The sequence below is a fragment of the Neopsephotus bourkii genome, unplaced genomic scaffold (genome assembly GCF_033783945.1).
Source record: "Neopsephotus bourkii isolate Nb327-2 ecotype Australia unplaced genomic scaffold, CSIRO-AGI_Nbou_v1 NB_1346, whole genome shotgun sequence".
NCBI lineage: Eukaryota > Metazoa > Chordata > Aves > Psittaciformes > Psittacidae > Neopsephotus > Neopsephotus bourkii.
Genome location: NW_026901826.1, coordinates 2,925,261 through 2,947,133, shown reverse-complemented (window position 1 = coordinate 2,947,133; position 21,873 = coordinate 2,925,261). Strand labels below are relative to the sequence as shown.

Sequence of the window (21,873 nt, the reverse complement as noted above, 5' to 3'; positions counted from 1 at the left end):
CATGGAGAGGCAAAGCACAATTTTAATAGGGATTTGGTTGCAGATTATTAATTTCTTACAGTAACAAAAATTGCAGATTTTTAAGATTATAGCTAAGCACCAATTTTGTCAGTTATTTGCTAAAGTCATACTAAAACATAAATAATTAAGCTGGTTGAATAACATTCTGTGAATAGTTGTGTAAGCATTAAATCCACGTTGATGCTGTGAGCACAGGCAAATCTCCGTAACTATTACTGAAGTTGCACCAGACGAAAAATACTGTTAGTTCATAGCTGTTCGAAAGCAGTAGAGGCTGTAATCATAGAATCATAGAATAGTTAGGGTTGGAAAGGACCTTAAGATCATCAAGTTCCAACCCCCCTGCCATGGGTACGGACACCTCGCTCTAAAACAGACAGAATCTACATTTTACCTGACCTGAGTAGTTTCACTTACACACAAATAATTCTGGACTTTTCTTCAAATAGTGGATAACAGTATTACTGTATTTGTGTTGTTTCCTTTCTTTCACTTTTTCCTTGGGAGATAACAATGGAATGCAAAGCAGTACATATGAAAGATGTACTAATTAATGAAATTTGTACAAAGTGTATTTTAGATATTTTTGGCTTCCATATTTAAGATTCAATAAAATCACATTATATGTACGTATTTTGTGAACAATGTAAATGGAAAATCAAAACAAAATACCGCTCTACAGTGTACAACACCAGATATGTGGGTCTAAAGTGGCATACAGTTAAAGCTAAATGTATTTTACATTCACATAAAAAAACAAGCAAATACATTTTACCTTCAGAATGAAATAGTGATTTGGCTTCCTGATGGCAAAAGCATTTTATTTTTTTATTTTGAAAAAGAAAGAAACATGCCATCATCTTCCCTAGTCACTCAACAGCTGTATCAACTTGTTTTCACGGCAGTGATCAGCGTAATTGTAGTGGATTAGTTGCATTTGGCACAGAATATAAATAATTCTGTATTTTTCATCATTAAAGAGCTAGAGAGTGATAATGTCAGTTAGGTTGGAAAAGACCTTTAAGACCATTGAGCCTAACCATAAACTAACACCCACCTCACTACAACCTCCTTTCAGGTAGCTGCAGAGAACAAGGTCTCCCATAAGCCTCCTTTTCTCCAGCCTGAGCAACCCCAGCTCCCTCAGCTACTCCTCCTAAGACATACTCTAGATCCTTCACCAGATTCATTGCTCTTCTTTATAGACACTGTGATACATATTTTCCCCAAGCTATGAAATACTAGGATATTTAAGGATACTTAAGTCAACTTCTCAGAAACAAAACCCAGGCTATTTTGCTTTCCTCTAGCCTTCTCTGCAACACCAGCATTCACAAATTCATTCCCATAAGTACATAACAACTGTGTCGTATTTTGTCAGCATTCATTTCATCTATAAGACCAAAATCTCTGAAGAACGCCTCAGTCCTCTGCTTCCCACAAGATGCACTTCTAGAAGGTAGAGGTTAAATCAAAAAAATCCTGAGTATGGACCACAAGATTCAAATTCAGAATGGTATTCAAATAGTCTGCATGTGACTTACTAGGTAACCTCAGAAGTGCATAAATTCTTTTGCATTCTAATGCTCTCTGAGGTCTAGAGCTACAGTAATTTCCAGGTAAACTTTTAGATGTAACACTCAAAATACCTGTAAATCTTCTAGGCACCCAAAAAGCTCGCTGGAACCACATTTTTCTCTAGAAACACAAAAAGGCACTTCTGTATCTGCCCAGATATACAGTATCTCACATGTTTGTTCTCAGGTCAAAAGCTAGATGCAATTTTCAGTTCTGGGGAGTAGACAACTACATTTTTTTACTAAATGAAATAGTCTAACTGGTGAGCTAGATGTCTATCAAATCAATACACTCTAGACATTTTACTTAAAGCAATCTAGAAACATATCTATCTAGAAGGCTAGCAGATATGACATAGTACTTAAAAGATACCCAGGCCCTCTGCAGTGATGGAAGTTTTATTCCTAAAACTATACTAGAAGCCTGTTTTTAAGAACCCAAATCTCTCTCAAGGAACTGAAAATCTTAATTCTCCTGATCTGCTGTTTGATAAATAACGTTGCACTGTTAGTAGCATACACATTGATGAAATTAGCTGAAAATAGCCAAAATAAGAGCATTATCCAAAAATATTTAATCTCTGTATAATTCCTTAAAAAATCAGAACAAAATAAAAATACCTTTGTGATTCCATCATTATTGATTTCCCACTTATTTTGTCCCCAAATTCCAGTTCCAATGCCAAGCTACCTATAATGCTATACATGTTTTAAAACTATCAGTTATGTATGCACTAATATTGGGGATTGTCATGACCCAGGTGCAAGACCCTGCACTTGTTCAACTTCATGAGGCTTTTATCATCCCACTTCTCAAACCTGTCAAGGTTCCCCCACATGGCATCCCTTCCCTCAAGCAAATGACCTGTACCACTTATCTTGGTGTCTGATCACAATGGTGTCTGCCATCCACAAGACTGGTTTTCACCAGTAATGAGTGTAGCCCTTAGTTCAGTGATCTACATTATAACCTGTAATAAAAAAAAAAGATTACAGGATATGGTTGTCTCCTAGAAGCTTGATTCATGATCCCAGAATCATCTTTTGCCAGTTGTTTCTAGAAGTAACATAAACTGCAGTGTGCAGGGCTCAAATTAAGTCATGGGACTCCAGGAGGATACAAGATCTTGCTATTACACAGCAATACTCCTTTTATATAAATACCAAGGAAGGTGGCTGCTCAATGGTTGATGGGAAAGTAAAGGAATATTTAGTAAAATATAAGGATGGTCTTCCCCTGCCATACTGCTGAGCTATCCAAATAAAAAAAACCATATTACAGTCTCACGGCTAGTAATGAAGATGAGGTGTGTTTTCAACCTTGACAGGATGAGGACAACTGCATACATGTATTCATTTACACTGCAAGCTTATGTTTAAAAGCTTTCCTTTTTTTCTTGGATAAAATAACGCTGAGGATTTTTGAACTTTATTTTTTTTTTAAAGTTCCCTGTAGAAAGTAGTATGACCCTGCTATTATTTTTCAGTACTGTAGATTTAAATTATGAGTCACAGTGATAAAACATTTTCAAGTTCAAGCATTGCAGAGTAGTAAAATTTGCACTCCAGTTCTTTGAACTGACTCAACTTTAAAAAACACCTCTAATCAATCAGATGACCTCCCTATGCAAAACAGTGTGATTATTTCCTATTTCACTTTCACTTGCTTGCTCACATTATGATTCAGTGAACTTCTGTTAGCCATCCAGTTTGTAGCATGTTCAAATTACGCAATTTTGACAGTTCTTCGTTACTGTTCTACAATGATTTATGCAATACAATCTTCAGATTTTATTTGTGCAATTGTTACTGGGGGAGAGTAACCTCGATCCATCCCACTCCTACTAGTCTGATGCTGGTGCCAGCAGGAGATGCCCAGAGCCTGGAGAGGGGTCACAGGTCAGCAGGAACACACCTGAGCAGCAGCATAAATGAATTCCAGCCACTCCAGGCAGTAATGGCTTAATCAGGGGCCAACTTAAATGCCTCCATGCAAATGCACATAGCATGGGAAATAAACAAAAGGAGTTAGAGACATGCATATGCCTTCTGGGCTATGATCTTACTGGCATCACGAAGACATGGAGGGATGGCTTCTATGACGAGTGATGGACTGGAAAGATACAAGCTCTTCAGTAAGGACAGGCAGCAGACATGAGGTGTCTATTAAATTGATGGACTCCCATGCTAAAATTATGCTAACGTTTCACCAAGACAGAAAAAATGTGGGGAGTACTTTTTTTTCCATCTAAGAGTGTAAAACACAGTGAGAAGCCAAAAAGAAATCTAGAAATAAGAGCTGAAGGCATTGCTTAACCAGAGGTTGCACTGCTCAGCTGACTGCACTTCCATTTGCAGTCATAAACCCTGACAACAGGAGGTAAAGCAAAAACTCTGATCTACAACAGTGAATCCCAAGAGCTGAAAAGTAGGCTGAGGAAGAGCTGACAGCTCTAAGAATATGGGTTACATTGTGCCCTGATTTCTTCAGAGAATTAAGAGCTGATCCATTTCCTAAAACTCCCAAGACTAGAGCTAGAGCTAGATTTATTCTTGCTTTCTAATATGCAGGCTTTTTTATTCCCTCGCATTTGTTATCATAAATGATACAAGACAGAAGGCCTGATTAGAGTCTGAGAACAAGATCAAGGATCTGACAGTATGTGGCTACATCAAAGAAGCTACATAGCACCTCACAGACTACCACAGGGCTCCATCTGCCCACTCAGCTGTCAGGTTGGGATTTTAGAATGAAATCTCACCATTTAAACTAGCTTACACCTGTGATGCAAGATGAAAATCTGACAACAAAGCATGGGCCATTTGCTTTCCTTCATCGCTGTTACTATATTGTGTATTGCCAGCAAGCACTTTTTGCATACTCTATAAATTGCAGTTTTCTCTTCAGAGAAAACATTAGTGGATGTTGAAGAATTTTAGCTGCAGTTCTGGATAAGAATGATAGCAAGAAAAAAAAGTAAAAGTGATCAATGTGTGGGGATTTCTTTTGATATCTCTCTTAAATACAAGAGCACAATATAGCAAAATCTGCCCGAGCTACTGTATCTATCTGAACCAACTGTACCTATTTGAACCAATGCTGGTAATTATACACACTCTCACAGTTCTTCCATTCACCCAGATGGATTCCTGTTGTCCACAAGTTTGGCTTGGGTTGTATATTTTCCTGAAAGCCTTCAGATCCATTCTGATTTGCCTCCTGAAAAGCTCTTCATAGGAATATAACCCTGTTCTAGACAAAATAGCAAACATCTTCACATATATTGCCATATTTCTGTTCATATATTTTTGAGTACCTTCCGGTTGGCAGTTGAACGTGTGTATTTGTGGCTTACATACACGTCAGAAAATTAACCAGCAGATAAGCTGAAATAAATTTGTCTCAAGACTTACAACTTCATTTTCGACTCTTCTGCTTTTTTAACATATAGTCCAATTATCACTTCACATGAACAAGGAAATTTTCAAAAGGCACAGCTGGCTTGTGATGTCCATGAACTTGCAGCAGGAATTAAAAGACAGACATCAATATACTCTACCACACTTCTCTGGTTTAATGTTGTTTGCTTCCCTTTCTTCTCCTTCTCCCTGAATCTCCCTCAGTGCATTATGAAGAACAAACAAAATGCTGATAAAACAGTCAAAACAAAATCACACCATCCCTCAGTTTATCCTTCACACCCCTCCCCAGATCTTCTGTGTTTTATCTCAGTGTGCTGTGATAGCTCTTGAGGTAAGACTTTTACTTCTTCGGACATGGCTGTGGCTAATTCTGGTGTAAGACAATGTAAATCTAACACAATTTATTAGTTCCAAAGAAATTTATTATTTTAACTTTGACTTCAGCTTTGTATTCTTTATATCAGCCTTGTTTACTCCATATCAATTACTCGTTTTCCTGAAAAATAGTATCATGAGTTTTCTGAGTACGTAGCTATAGATTAAGTGTTGTATTCATGCATACGTGTACTATTCACTATAGTAACTCATAAGAGCTCAGCTATGATCACAATCAGCATGGATGCTAAACTATTAAACAGGATCCTATTTATAAAGTGGTTTTTATTCAGTTACATTTAATTGTTACAAATTGGAATAAACATGGTTCAGTGACGTAAAAGTCACAGGAGTTTTCAAAGCTGTTATTCTCTTTGTATGATTTTTACACTCCTCATAATGGTACCCTCAGATCTCATAACTAACCTGTCATACTTCGAATTATTCTTTATTCAAAACTTTATTATCATATATTACTATTCCTTCTCCTTGAATTTAGGACCCAATGATTACACTGAATTGAAATGTCATTACACTGCAGCTAGCACGATGGTTACAGAACAAGTCACATCTGCTTCAACGTTCATAGATCATACAGAGTGAGAAGGGAGAACTATGCAACAGTGAAACTTTTCTAGTCATTTGTACATCTCTCCCATTTCACTAATCAATGTGTCAGGCACAGTATGAAAGAATGGCAATTACATTAATCTGTTTTATAAATGGGATCTATTCTATACATAGATTTCTAAACTAAAGCCTTGTCACATATTTTTGCAAACTGAAAGACCATCAGCTCTGTCTGATACAGTGCAGCCTGGAAACCCCAAGCCTTACAGAGAAGCAGTGTCACGATAGCCAGGTTTAATCCCATGCCATTTAACTACAAACTAATTCATATCAGTACTTACAGAGCTGAGAAATAATAAAAATTCATGCTTATCATGAATAAATGCATAAAAAGCACTAATGTTCAGCAAGATTGTATTCCATGTCTCATTACATAAACATATGGTAAACAAGCATTTTAATTGGAGGTATATATTGCAAAGATGTATTTCAAACACATTTAAGAACACCAGCAGCAGAGACTTGTTCTCATTTCTTTTATATTAATTTTTACAGCAGACAGAATTGCTCTGAACATAGTGTAAGTACTTACCACTGCGTTGTATTTTTGAGAAGGCTTCATAATTCTCCCATAGGAGGCAGCATGACGTCATTTTACTTACAGCAGAAGTTTTTCCTGTTAGGAAGAAATACGTAGTGCTCTTCAGTAAATTAATGGGAAAAAATGCATGCTTTTAAGTCACAAATGGTGAAAAAAGTGACTTATAAATCAGCTGTAATGCTGGTTTTCATGAATAAAAAAAAGAAAAATCATAACACTGATACCCATAGAATAAATACATTGCGCATATTGCACTGATTTCTGTTATAAAAATTATTAGCAATATTTTTAGTTTGCAGATTGATCACTGCTACAAAACCAGAATTCTCTTAAAGCTATATACCACAAAAAAATATGGGGGGGCCGGCGGGGGGGGGGGGGCGGGAGCTAAAGCAAGCACTTAAAAATAAAGAAAAAAAAAAAACCCACTGCAAACCCTTGGGTTTTAAATATTTATGCAAACATGTATTACAAATATTCAAATATAAATACAAGAATTCAAATATATTAAAATATATATATTCCATTTTTAAAGCCATTTGACTATTATGTTTTCTTTCTTATGAGTAATTCAAAACTGTAGTCAATTCTTAAATGACATTTCAATGATAGGCTATTTGCCAGTTGCCTATCCATGTTAGATAGACTATTTAGACAGACTGAATAGCAGTATTTACCAATAGTCTCTACTGTCAGAACTATCTTGAGACATTGCAACTTAAAACTCAAACCTTAATATTGTTAAGAAAGTTATTTCAGGTAATTTGCTTAGGTTCCAAGACTGTATTAGTTGAAATCACTTCTCTTCCCTCAAAGGACAGCAGAGTTGATTTTACCACATTCATAGCTGCACACATTTTGCAGGCGAATTCATGCACGGACTGTGGTTTGTTTCTGTATCTCTCTTAAAGTACCAAGGCACTTCATATAATTTAGTCTTATTTTCAATAAATTAATCATCACAAAGAAGCACTTTGTGTGAAAAATACCATTTCAAAAATAATTACAGGAGCAAGGGTGAGGCAGTCAAGTATTCCTATTAGCTTGCTAATACGTCAAGCAACCTCAATTTCTGAAAAATCACACAATGCATTTGGTCATGGTATAGTGCCTATTAACACTGTAGAAACACTTCTGCAATAAATTGGCAAGTGTGTTCCACAAACTTATATGGCTTTCAGGGTCCATCAGCATCTTACTCATCAGCAGGAACAGACATGACTTCCAGGTAACAGATGAAGTATGGACTATAATCACAAACAATGTATCTATACACACACATGCATACAAACACATTCTCTCTGTGCATGTATGTATCCTGTATATTAAGAAATTAATTAGGTTTTAGCAATAAGAATCCTAAGAAGCATGGCAGTGGGTTTCCATATTGTATTTCAGAAGCTTTTCTCATACTATTTTAAAGAAAAGTCATCAGATTTTAGACTTCGATTTTGACCAAAATCAATATAAAATTGCTTACTATAATGGTGTAACTTACTTGCTACTGGCAGATTCTGAAATTTTAATCACAATGAATGAATTTCTCAGTAATGTTTTTATTCACTAGGGCAAACCCACTACCTGTAAGTGCAATTCATCCTAACAAACAGCTGCAAACACAGTCCTCAGTTCTGTGTAAAGTCTGTGATTATAAACTGGAAATAAATACCACGAAATGCCTATCTGAATGCATGTCTGAAACATACAAGTTCAGGAATATGGAAGCAAAGCAACATTTCTTATGAATAAGGAATGTGTGAAACACTCTAGCTAAACTGTGAGAGTGTCCATCTGGACACTTGCTGCAGGGGAAGCCTGGCAACACTACAACTTCTCATACACACCCATTGAGGAATCAGATGTTGAAGTTTAGGGCAATCTTTACTCCAAACTACAGTAATGTCTTAAATCTGTCCACATGACAGTGGCACTTTAACTGGAGATTTCACTGCTCGTGTAGACTTTGCCAGCCATTACCATTCTCCAACAGTGATTAAACCTAGGATATAAGAAATAAGGAATGATTTAAGGAATGGCTGGACAGTGAAAATCCACTAAGGCTAATACAGCTTCCCTTCTCAGTTATTTTAAACTTGCACTTCTTTATTTCGGTAGCCTTTATAACTTAATTCTTGCTACAGGAACAGAGTAAGACTCATCTTGGCTTTACTGATAAAGATGGGGATTGCATATACTGTCTCTCCACAGCACCAAAATAGTATCCATCTTTAAAGCATAAAAATTAATTAAGAAAGTGCTATTTGTGAACTGTTTTCCAAGTTTATCTTTCTACATACCTATTTATCCCTTTCACCTTTGGTTTGTCATATGGATCTTCTAATTATCCTTTCCAAACTGATTCTACTTATGGATGACTAGATTATAGTTTAGACTGTAAATATTCTAGTAAACCACACTTGTACATTTCCAGATTGTGTTTAGACTTTCTCTCTGTAACAGTCAGTTATCCTCAGAAGAAAAAAAAAACAGCAAAAAAAACAACTGCAAATACAGCACTCCCTTGTATCAGGAAGGCACACATGTTAAAAGACTAACAGTCAAATTCTAAGACAAAATATAGATGTTGCCTACATATATATTATGTCATTTTATCTCCATATAAATGACAACCGATTTCCTCATAATTGCAAAATGTTATTAAAAATATTAAGGGAATCTGGCAGCCCTTCAAAGCATATTTCTCTGAAGTGTAAAACATGTTTTCTCACCAGTCCAGACTTATATGTAATTTAAATCTTACAATGTTACAATGACCCTAGTTTTAATGTAACTCAAGTTTAAGCTTACTCAGTTGACTCATTTCACAGCATTACCACAACAGTCTCTTATTTTATGGGTGATAAACAACAAGCAACTAATACTGACACACTTACCTTAGTCTTTTCCTGAGAAATAAGATCTGTCCCATAGATGTTTTGAACTTGATGACCTACTGTTTCCAACTACCACCATCTGACAGCTCTTGTCAATACCCAGATATAGGCTGAAAATACTTGTTTATTCCTTGATGCTCAATTTTATTCATCACAATGACTGGATTATTTTAATTAACTTCAGTTTAGGCAGACAGGTTCATTAAGTCTCTCTGAGAAAACGTGCCCTTTTAAATGAAAACTTAACATCTTTAAATCTGCATCTTTTACAATGTTTACATTCTTTTCCCCACTGATTCAGTTTCATATCAAGTTCTTTCTTCTGAACATTTTAATAATAAGCTCTTCCCACTGCTAAATTCAAGAATTTCATACTCAGCGACATGTTCAGTAGGCAGAGAAATTTTCAAAACTTTTGAACTATAAAAAGAAAATCATTGATTAAACAGCAGATAAATGTATTTGGGCAGTTCTATGATGTTCTCTCAGCATCAATAGCTCAGAAGGCAGAACATCAGATAAGGAGATGATGCTATTTCAACTTAATTGCCTGGACAGTTTGGGAGGTGGTGCACGTTAAGAAGACAAAAGCCAGTTAGAGGTAGATCCCACAGCAGGAAATGGACACAGCCCAACTAGATGAGTATCACAGATGCACAAATGGAATCAACTTTCTCCCTAATTTAGGTATTTGAAAACTAACTAAACCTAACCTCAGGCTTCCTTTGAACTTAGTTGGGAAAAAAATAGGCATCCCAAACTGTAGAAGGCTTATACATCTCCACGAGACAAAGACTGTGGGTTTTAAGTAAGAAGTAACCCACTCTTCACATATACCAACTGATGTTATGTTTACTTACAGATAGCTAAGAAATGAGTGGTGGTTTCTTACCTTCTTTACATAAAGCAAATGTAAGAAAGTATCAAATAAGCAAAGGCAGTAAAATGTAACTTCTCCTCTGATAAATGTGCAGTAAATCTTTCTTTGCCTACAGATAGGGAATTCACCAACATGAAAAAATTCCCATTTTGAAGACACATTTTTCAACTTTAATCAAAAACAGCACACCAGAAGACAGAAAACCTCATATCTACACACTCCCTCTAAATGTGTATTTTCCAAGTGTTATTCCTTGTGTTGCTTCTTTCTCCCTCTGACATAGTAGTCTCCTCAAGATTTCCTGCTCATCTCTTTCTGCTTCTCTTTCTGCTTGAAATAGTTAAGCCTATGAACCTACCTCTACCTTTGGTCTGGATTCCTCCTTGTCCCATAAGGATCCATTTGTGGTAGCATACTCAGAGAAATGAGGAAAAAGAGATTGACACTCTTCTGAAGTCAGAGGTGAGGCACTGTGTCCTCAGCCACAATTAACTACAATACCCAACAGAACAGGTGGGTGGCTTCACAGAGAAACTACAAGAAAAGGAAAGAATAGGAATTTATGACTCTGGCAAGGTCTGCAAGGTCAGGAAAAACCCTGAGCAGAGACCAGATGAGTGGAGAAAGCAGTCAGAACATCCTAACACAAGCAACAACCAGAGACTGCTCTTCAGAGAAAATAGGTTTCTACCAAATACACAATTGCAGAAGCAGAAGAATGGTAACACACAAACAGAAAGGCTGAGTCCATCTCCACAGGATGCAGACTGGGAAAGAGGAATGAAGCTGTAATGCACGACGGCAGCTAGGATCAAGTGATGTGAATCTGAAGGAGTCCATATTTTTACTAACATCTGGAAAATCTTCTTGCCTTGGAAACTATTAGATACGAGTCTTTGCTAACTAATAGGACTGGCAAAACACAGGTGAATTTCTTATGTGGTCCACATGAGAATCACCATGAAGTACTTGTCAAAACAAAGGTATCATGTGTGGTACGGCAGATAAACATTTTATCATCAGATGAATGAGGGTAAATATTTGAATAGCATATAATACACATTTTGCTAGAAAATTTGAAGATTTTTGTAACACCAAAAAATGGAAATCTAAAGGATGAAAGGATTACAATATAAGTATAGCAAGATTCCAAACAAATCTAATAATTAATACTATAGGTCAGAAATCTGAAAAGCTCCAGAAATAAAAAAAAAAAAAAAATTGCTGAGGGGAAAACCAAAACAAAACAAAAAAATTACACAAACAAATCCAACATCCCCCCTCCAAAAAAAACCAAGCCCTCCAACAAACCCAACAAAAAATACAAAAAAAAAAGAGAAAAGGAAAAAAAACAAAACCAGAAAAACATTTAAAAAAATAAAAACAAACAAAAAAAAAACCCAGACTGAAAGCAAAAGGGTTAGACTCAGTTTCAACCAAAACACAACAGAAGAAATCTTCTGAAGAATTTGCAAACTGGTATGAGAAGTCAGGAGGAATTAAACTCACGAAGCCCAAGGTCGAAACAGCAACACACACAAGAGAAATGATGGTAATGCAGAAGTGAGTGATTTGCCATGTTAAATTCTGAATAGTAAATGGAACGACAAATCCCCTGAGGAACTTCAGGCCAGTAAGTAACATTGCCAACAAACCATGTAGAATATGACATAGTAAAAATGAAGTACATAAGAAAGGCTAAGTCTAAGGTCAAAGAGAAGAGAAGAGAAGAGAATGATGACCCTGTTTGAAAAGAAAAGGTTGATTCTCAAGTCAGGCATAAGAGAAAGGCCAAGTCTCAGATTAAGGAAGAGGACGAAAAGGAAGACAACAGCTAAAGGAGAAAGACAGCAGAAAGGGGACGGGAAAAGACCAATCTGAGATTACAAAAAAAAAAAAAAAAAAAAAGAAGATTAAGGACAAACCCAAAGTCAAAGGAAACAGAATCCAAACAGAGCTTCAAGACCATGCTGAGACATACTGAAATTAAAGATCAGTTGGAACAGCAAGAGCTCCACATAATAACCCTCAAGCCTGTCAAGGTACAGCATTCAAAGACTGTAGATAGGGAATCAGATGAATGGAAGACAGAATAATCCACCCAGTGGCATGAAGTTCAGATCATCTATTCAATCCTCACTTCAAGTACACAGTTAAAGTCTCCTTGGGCCTTTTAATATTATTTGTTTCTGAAACTAACAGCAAGAAATGTACCAAAAAGCACTTAAACAGCTATTACAGCAAAGCTCTTGCTATGCTAGAGGCAGTGTTGACTATCCGTGTCACCTCCAAGTCACTACCAGTAAAGCATTTACTTTTGATGAAATCAAAAATGCCTCTCTGTGCATGAGCAAACTCTGAAAAACATATTTGCCTTTCTCCCATATGATTTTTTTTAACAGCCTAGGTAATTCAGGAAAAAAATCTCTTAAAATTTTCATAGCCAGAAAGACTGGAATGACTGAACATTGAATTAAAATTCATACATGAAAAACAGAAGTGAAAAAGTTCTTATACTTACTTTACACAAATCATGCACCAGACACTATTATTGTTAGTTAATGCAGTGTCAAAATATAAGCCACTGAGCTGTTTTTCACATATCCTCTTTCAAAAAATGCAGTGTGAGAGAAATTGCTATCTCAGCAATCAAACTGAAATCAGCTCATCAAAATCTGTCTGCATCTAGGTCTTTGACTATCTAGCTACATAATTTTCCATTCCTATACTATCTGAATATCTTTCCAGTGGATACTAGACGTGCAGGGAGGCTATTCCAGTTCAGTGTTGATATAACTCAGAAGTTTCCAGGGAATCAAGGCAGAGGGCCCCAACTGACACCAACAGAGTTAAGAGACTTCCTTCTCTTGAAAACTGGACGCTACTCATTTTCACCTTCACAGTGTTCCCCAGCACTCCAGAATGAAATTGAAACATTAGTAAACTAAGTCACAGATGGCAACACACCCATATTGCATCTCCAAAACAAATATTCATAGGAAACCTTGCAGTCTAGCATGTCCCCAAGGGCATCATCAGCCCTGACTGTCCCCATCCAGTCCCTTCAGGGCTCCCCTACCCTGCCCTGGACCCCATGTCAGCTCCCCAGGACAGTCAGCCCCTGCCCCAGTGACACCCCATCAGAGTTGGTCTCCAGCTCCCCACAGCCCTGAACTAACTGAGCCCATGTCTCAACTCATCTCTCCATTCCCAGGGAGGTACCCAATGCCCTGGGCTGGGGCTGCACCAGTGCCCCCAGCTGCCCTGATCTTGGCTAGAGTGGGATAGGACCTGGCTGCCAGGCCCTGCTCTGCTGCCCTCCATAAGGAGCCTCTAACGCTCCCGGCCCCTGTGATGCCATAACACATTACCAAAATCAGAACTGCAAGTGAACTGTTCACACAGCAAAAAAAAAATCCAACTTTAACCAATCCCATAATGAGAAACAAATGAGAAGCACATCCTTCTTGCAGCAGCTGTCTTCCCACCCATAACAGAAATACCAAAATCCACATCATGTAAATCCATGATATATTTTTTCCACATTCACCCTAATGAAAGCTGTGTGGATTAAAAGCAAACAAATGCACAAAAAAAAAAAAAAAAAAACACACCAAAATCTACAGCAGAATAAACTCACATAATCAGTCAAGAATGGAAACAACAAGTTATAATTGATTTTTTTTAACATTCCTCTATTACGTTTTCCTGTTTCTCCATCCAGACTAGCTAAAACCTCCTAGGTAAACCTAAGCACTAAATGCCTTAGTTCCAAAGAGTATTCAAAATTGGACTCCACAGAGACACAGATCTTACTATTGTCTCTACACCTCTTCTCTGGAGAAGCCCTCATTTTCTATTATAGCCTATATTCACATTTTTTACATGACTGAGCCACCTACTTAGCACCTATACCTGGTGTTGCGTCTCAAATTGTCTAAATGATAGATTAATTATGTTATGAAAGGCATTGTATCTACATTTCCTTAGGAGGTAATGCTCAGAACATTTGTTGCTAGTAAGTGTTCAGTGTAAAGTCTGCTGCTTTAGTTTCAGCCCCTTAAGAGATGGTCTTCTGCATCCAGAAGCTCATCATTTTTTTCCCCAACTATATCTGTTAGTAAAAGAAGTGACGTTAACTCTCCTTGCAAACTTTGTGAAAAATTGAGATTACCTAACTGAAATTTTAACACAAGAACTTGTCTTAAAATCAAGCAATCAAGAATGAAATAAAATAAGAATGGCTTTCATCCTAGTAAAGCATTATGTAAAGAAGCATCAAAGAGGTTACTGGTTCCACCTCTCTGCATTTTGCATTAAATCATGAGGTGAAAATAAATGTCTCAAACTGCAATGAATATATAGAGGTGGTAGAGGTGGTCATCACTGGACCATACCCTCAGACCATGTAGACATAATTCCCCTTCATTTACCTTGCCATTTTATCTCCTTCCAAAAGGTATTTAATGATTTACTTCTTTATTTCCTCCAAGTAGTTTTTAACCTGTGTGGAGATTATCACAAGTGAGGAGCAGACACAATCACATCCTACATATACCCATGGACTAAACTCCATACAATTTAAACTGCAAGGAATGCACTTTTCCAGCCTCATTACTCATCTCAGAATGATTGGTGAAGAGGAATGAACAACATTAACACAAAAAATAACTTGTGAGAGGGTTGGGTAGTAGAGAGCAACAAACCCAGAGTATAACAGCTTGATATCAGAGAATCATCTTAGCAGTCTTTAAAAACCAGCTGCTAGAAGCATTCAAGTATTGATTTATTTTGAGATATTTTTCTTAATTCAAAACTTTAACTGATGAAACAACTAATCCAGAATCCATTTCCAGGCATATGGAGGACAAGGCAGTCATCAGTAGCAGTCAGCATGGATTTACCAAGAGAAAGTCATGCTTTAACAGCTTTATAAACTGTGATGAAAAACTGGCTTGGTAGATAAGGGGACAGCAGTAGATATTGTCCACCTGGACTTCAGTAAGGCATTCCACACAGTTTCCCGTAAGATTCTCATAGAGAAGCTGATGCTGCCTGGGCTGGATGAGCAGACAAAGGCTCTGGGGAATCTTATTCGTATTTATAGTTATCTGAAGGGAGGGTACAAGGTCTTTTCAGTGATGCCAGTAACAGGACCAGAGGCAGTGGGCACAAACTGAAACACACAAGGTATCCTCTGAACATCAGAAACCACTTTTTTACTGTGCAGGTTACCAAGTACTGGCACAGGTTGCTCTGAGAGGTTGTAGAGTCTCCCTCCTTTGAGATATTTAAACATTGTCTGGACACAGTCCTGGACAACCAGCTGTAGGTGTACCTGCTTGAGCAGAGGGGTTAGACAAGATGATCTCCAGTGGTCCCTTCCAATCTCAATTAGTCAGTCATTCTGTGATTCTGTGATTGTAAATATATGTACCTTTTCCAAGAAATGCAGAGTATGCCATCAAAATTAGTCTTTCCTGACTCAAAGAAGCCAGATTTGTGTTTCAAAGGCTATAGCAGATGTTCAGTGTTCGGTTACATCTAATTCATGACAGTGAATCACTTTATCAATTACTCATATCATTATTTCTCCTTATGAAGCAGCATAATTTGGCATTAGCCACTGAAGACCGGCTTGAACTATAAACTCCCACACTTCAAGTGATCATCTTTGGGCAAAACTGAGAAAAAGCCTGATTCAAGACAAGAACTGGAACTGAGACGGTCCTTTATGTCCAGGGGTTGTATTTTAACTCTCTCACTTAAGTCTTCATACAGGATCACCTGCTTACCAATGGAAAGTCACAGTCAGAACAAAGGGAAAGAAACAGCTCCATCTTCTTTCAACACTACAAAGAACAGACATGAAATGGGATGTCTATATCTGGCAACTATAACCTTGTGAGCAAACACAAGCACATTTGAAACCCACAAGAAGACCATGTTTCACATGACTGTTATGAGAGCTTCTCTAAGCCTTCAACTTAATAGCTCTGTTTCTACTGCCTTCCACTAAGGCTCATTCCAACATCTGTCTACATCACAAGGTATCCTAGTAAAACCCCGATTTCTTTATTTTTGTATGTGATCTTTCCTTACAACAGGTAAAGCAACTGTAAGAAAGAGAAATCAGGAAGAAAGGAGTAAAGGGGACTACAGAGCAGTTCCACATAATGGCTCAACCTGTCAACAGCCCACTCTGCTCCACCTGTTCCAAATCCTATTTCAGACTGTAGTCTAAATACAGCCAGAATTTGCTTTGCTAACAATAAGCAACAATGGAAAATTATGGAGAATTTATATCTAAGATTCCCATTTATCTTCCCTCAAATTCAATGAGGAGAGAAGTCTTTCACTGGAAACCTTTCTTTTTCTAATTAAATTCCATTCTGACTTATTTGGGCTGTACTTGAAACTATCAGTTTTTCCTTCTTCACTATCTGTTTTCAGGAAAGTTTTGGCAGCTTACCAAAATCATAGTACATAAAAAAGCAAGTATTTTAAAATGCGTATCCTTTTTTACAGCCAAAATGTGACATAACAGCAATGAAGGCAGCTGCTACCATAATTACTGTTACACTGGGAATGAATGAGGAAATTAAGAGAAGGAATCCTATCTTGACAAGAACCTCATGACCAGCCCTATTCCCTGATCTCAAGAAGCAAATGAGGCAGAGAAAGGAAGTAAAATGGATTTACTGGGACAGAAAACTATACTAGGTTCCCTCTAAAACTGGGATTTGGCACCTGCAGTCCAACCCCTCACTTCCCTATCAGATTACTCTACTGCTGGCTGAACAAAGTGAAGCCATAGCAATAGGCCATGTTCAGTCTTGAAAGTTTGATTTTAAGGTGTTTTGCAGAAGAGGTGCTAAATACCATCTATGGGGTTAGGTTTTCTTTTCCTATAACTTACAAGATTCTGTGAAGACCGCAGAAAAAAAGTTTTGAATTCAAAAGTTGATCTGAATTTACCAAAGCAATCTTAACTTAATTCCCTTATGATTTTATATTATTAAATGATATAATTTGAAATCAAATTACCTGTTTTTTTTAACTTAACATTCTGGATACATAAGCTGGAAGAATTTGTGTTTTTCATAACCAACTTGAAATAAGTAAGTTTTAACATCTGAGCATTCTATAGTTTTCATCTGAATTATTCCTACAGACTAATGTAACGTGAAAAAACAAAGCATATAATCATACAACTCTTTATTGCCTTTTGCTATACATCTTCTGCAGTGCAAATTATTTTAATTATTTCTCTCATGTCATCTTAATTTGTTGGATATGCTAGAGGAAAATAAACAAACAAATAAAGGTTTAGTATATACCTATCAACTTTCTGAACATTTGCAATAGTCTAACAGCTTTCCCTTCACCTCTCTCCCCATTTTGAGTGTCGCCTTCTCTTAAAACTAGTATCTCCCTATCTATACTTACATGTATCCACTTATATATGCTTACTGTAGCAAACTGATTCACAAGTTCCTTAAACAAATCTTAAACAGGCAACCACTGAGGCAAGAATTCAGTTGAAAACTCTATGCGCCTTCCTTGCACTTGACTTGTGGCTCCTTAAACCATATATGAGCAAGTGAGAATATGGCACTAAACCCTTTTGTAAGTTTGACGTATTAAATTGTATTTGTGAAATAAATGCATTTTGTTTAATCTTTTTACTTAGAATTAAGTCAAATGCACAAAGTTAAATTTCTTAATCATAATTTAATCATTCGTTATAATTTATTGTGTTGGATGAACCATCTGGCAAATGTTAGATAAAGGTTAAAAGTGATGATAGATTCCTGGAACACCCACAAGAGAAGCATGAATCCTTGGCATTGGATTATCTCAGTCTTCAGCTAATCAATCACTCCATGTACTAACTGAATCTATGAAGTTTAGAATTGTCCAAAATTAGCACCAGTGTAGAATAATTAATTGAACAATCTAATAACAAACACAGTAATAATAAAAGCCCTTAAATTTCCCCAGGGCAGAAAATCAATATATTAGCAGATTTACTTAAACTCCATTACATGAACAAAGTTGCCTAAAGTGTTTCCAGTGTCTTGGAATATTTGCTGAAGATTTCAGAGCTTCCCAGAAGTCTAATAAATCCTCTCTTGTCTTGAATCAGAGTGAGAAATAAAAAGATTTCTCGCTCTGCAGGGCTATGTATAAAGTCATTGTTCTGTATTTAGAACATTGTCTTCAGCTAGACCTTGCTTGCTCAAGCCTGTCAGTCATCTTTAGATCTCCTGCCTGCAATAGCAATAGTTTTTATCATATGCTGTTGATTACAGGTCATAACAAAAATTTACGATTGTCATGAGTCCAATATCTCTACTCCCTTTCCACTTGTCTGGTTGAGAACCCAATTGCTTTTCTCTGCCCTGCTGTTATTTGGAAGAATAGAGATATTCAGGAGTGAATGAGTTATGAATATGTTGGCCTTTTAGTATTTCAGTTCCCCAAAATCAGAGAAAGGCTACAGCTCCCTTGAGCAGAAACTAAGAGATTGATCCAGAGATCTCTGAAGTCAGTAAAAGTTCTCATGAGATCACTAGACTGCACAAGTTGTTCCAAGTACCCATGTCTTGTATTTGTTGTCTTATACTTGGCTGCAGCCTACCGGACACACAATTTTGGGAAGAAATTCTGACAGGACATAGGTAACTATACTCAGTGGTAGCTGCTTCTGGAAAATTATAAATCACACCTGAGAGCATGGTAGTGACAGCAATACCTGTCACAAAGTCTCAAGTATGGCATTAAAGAGAAAAACATTTTAGAACTCTCTTGCACAAAAGCAAAGCTTCTGCCATTTTGCGAACTACAACACAAATTTTACTTCTAAAAGCTGTAAGCACAGATGATACACCCTGAGGTATATAAAGAAACAAAGCTAACACTGATCAAACTAGTATACCACATACTACATCATGGTGCTGTGTGAAGCCAACAGTTCAGATCTGAGAAGCTGAGTATCGGAGGACTTTCTGCCATAGAAAAGCACCCAGCATCTGGAGGGCTGAACAGCACTGCCAGGTCACTATGCTGACACCTGTACTGAGTCCAGCCCTCCAAGTAACATGGAGTTACTCATTGCATCAGGCTGAAAAATATTTGTAGAAGTACTGCTTTGAGTACATAGACTCCAGAAACATACACGTGCAGTCAATATTAATATAGAGGATAATGATAAACGTGTAAGCTCACACCAGGCAGCTAAGTGGCCTGATTTTCAAAAGCTTTGGAAAACTAATACCTCAAACAACCCCTCTGGTGTTAGAACACAGCAGCAATAAAACCCTGGTCTGCCTTGAACATTGCAAACTCCAAAAGTTTTGTATGTTATTTTTCACAAAGTAATTTGACTATTTGTGGAAAATTTTCTCACTGTAGGTAGCTATGCTAACAAAGATATTCTGCATGCAAGTAACCATTTAAAGTTTTTACAAATAAACCTGATCTTTCACTAATACATAATCTAAATTGCAAACACATAAAAGCATTGCCATTTGCAGTTATTTTTTATTCTTTTTTTCTATTAACTTGATGCAATTGTGACTCATAGCTTGGCAAGTGGTAAATGCCTCTGCTGTAGTAATCAGTTTGGTTTTGGTTAATAATTAAATTACTAAATCTCAGTCAACAATAGGATATCATGGCAAAACCTTGGTTTTGCTTAACAGCTCTTAACTTTGAATTATCACAGGGAAAACCTTTTTTTCTTTTTTTTTAACTAATATTTTTCAGAAGTTGAAGATGAACTTGAGATACTAGGAAAAAACAACAGATCTATAGAAAGCACAGATCATATTCTTTTGAGATTACTGTATTTCAGACTATAGTGTGTAATCACTTCCAAACATGTAAACAGAAATTGCTGCTATTCATTATCTATGCACAAAGAAATGTTACTGCTTCACTCAAGAATCTGACTGTGCGACATGAAAACAAACCTCCCTATCTGGTATTCAAGAGACAGATGTTCACAGTAAATGAACCACTACAGATGGTCATTTTTTTCTTCTTTTTTTTTTTTTTTTTTTGTTAAAGAATTTGAGTTATCATTTATCTTTTTTTTTTAAATTACTACTTAAAAAGAAAAAAAGAACTATTCATAAAAGCCATTCAGGATTATCAAGTGGATACATGATGCAATCTTCTGCTTGGCAATAAAAAAAACAAGCATTTAAAAGATCTGAGGAATACATACACATATGCATAGGCATTTTTTATTAGAACTTCTTTTATTTGGAATATATTTTTTACATGAGCGTCAATTAAAAAATTCCAAACGTGTCTACTCCTTCAGCCCTTTCCATGTGAGAATTACTAACTGTTGCTGCTGAATTGAGAGAGCTGTGCTGTAACAACCAGTAAGTATATTATTATCTCTATTGGTACCCTTTGGTAAAATTTTAAAATAGAACCGAAATATTTGAAATTAATTAGAGTTATATAACATGCTCAACCATTACTATAAATAATGAAGCTAAGTCTTCTGCTTCCAAGTTTTCATATTCCAATTAACTCATAATGCCATAAGAAAGTCTGGACTTTAGAACGGTCAGGATTGGCTAATAATGGAAACTGCAGTTTATATTGATGCTTTTGGAAGTCTGCATTTTATGTCTTGAGTTTAGGCAGGCAACTTACATGGAGATTTTCCTTCTGAAATACCTATGACATTTTCAGTGTCTATATTGTGAACTTAGTCCCCCAGAAGTAAGTGTTCTTCTATATTACACTTTGCCACCACAATAAAATTCAACTGTGTCCATTGTTTTCTGCTTAGCAAAACTCGCAAAGCAGTAAGAGATGTTAGGCAGAGTCTTTAAACCTTATCAACAATAAAACATATTCATTATAATTATTTCCCATATATGCTACGCCTACCATGAGAGTGTTTTTTCACTCCTTTTAAATTCAGAATAATTGAAAACACTATTAAACACCACAGATTTTTTTTTTTTTTCCAACATAATGTCTCACACAGAATGTACCCATAGATAACTAGACTGGCATATAAAATACTCTCTTTCATCCGTAAGAACTATACTGCCATGAAAAGAGCAATTTTTTATGTTAAAAGGAGACCTGCAATTTTTAACAGAAATAATGATAAAGAGCAATGGTAAATGACCTTTGCTCCAGATGTCTCAAGCAAGACCTTAGAACAGGAAAGCCAACAAACAGCATGCAGTCTGTGAAACAATTTCAATTGACCGAGATTACATCTATGTTCATTGATCAGGTTTCACCTTATTACTTACAAACATCAATCATGAGTGTTTAATCTCATTCTAAAGAAGACCTTAAAAAAGTAAATTGCATCCCAAAGTTCTTACTTATTCCCAAAAATTGCAATGAGAACCTAGAATAGCTAGTTTGCACACACCTGTCTACAGTTTGAAAGCAGACCTCTGTGATATGCAAGATGAACCATTCCAAGATCTTTCCTTAAAACTTGCTCAAGCAAGGTCTTTCCTTAAAACTTTAGAAAAATCGTAC

General features: G+C 36.5%; 1 protein-coding gene across 6 annotated transcripts in view; it reads right to left on the bottom strand.

The window, feature by feature from the left end:
• NLGN4X (neuroligin 4 X-linked) overlaps positions 1–21,873 on the bottom strand; it is a 168,378-nt gene that overhangs the window by 130,155 nt on the left and 16,350 nt on the right. For 3 of the 6 annotated variants that reach the window (XM_061366499.1, XM_061366505.1, XM_061366504.1), the window contains exon 2: positions 6,559–6,642. The gene's annotated coding sequence lies outside the window, so the exon portion shown is untranslated. Of the gene's footprint in view, positions 1–6,558; positions 6,643–8,411; positions 8,553–10,699; positions 10,876–21,760; positions 21,781–21,873 lie in introns of those variants that run through there. The other 3 variants (XM_061366500.1, XM_061366503.1, XM_061366502.1) reach the window with 3 other exon arrangements.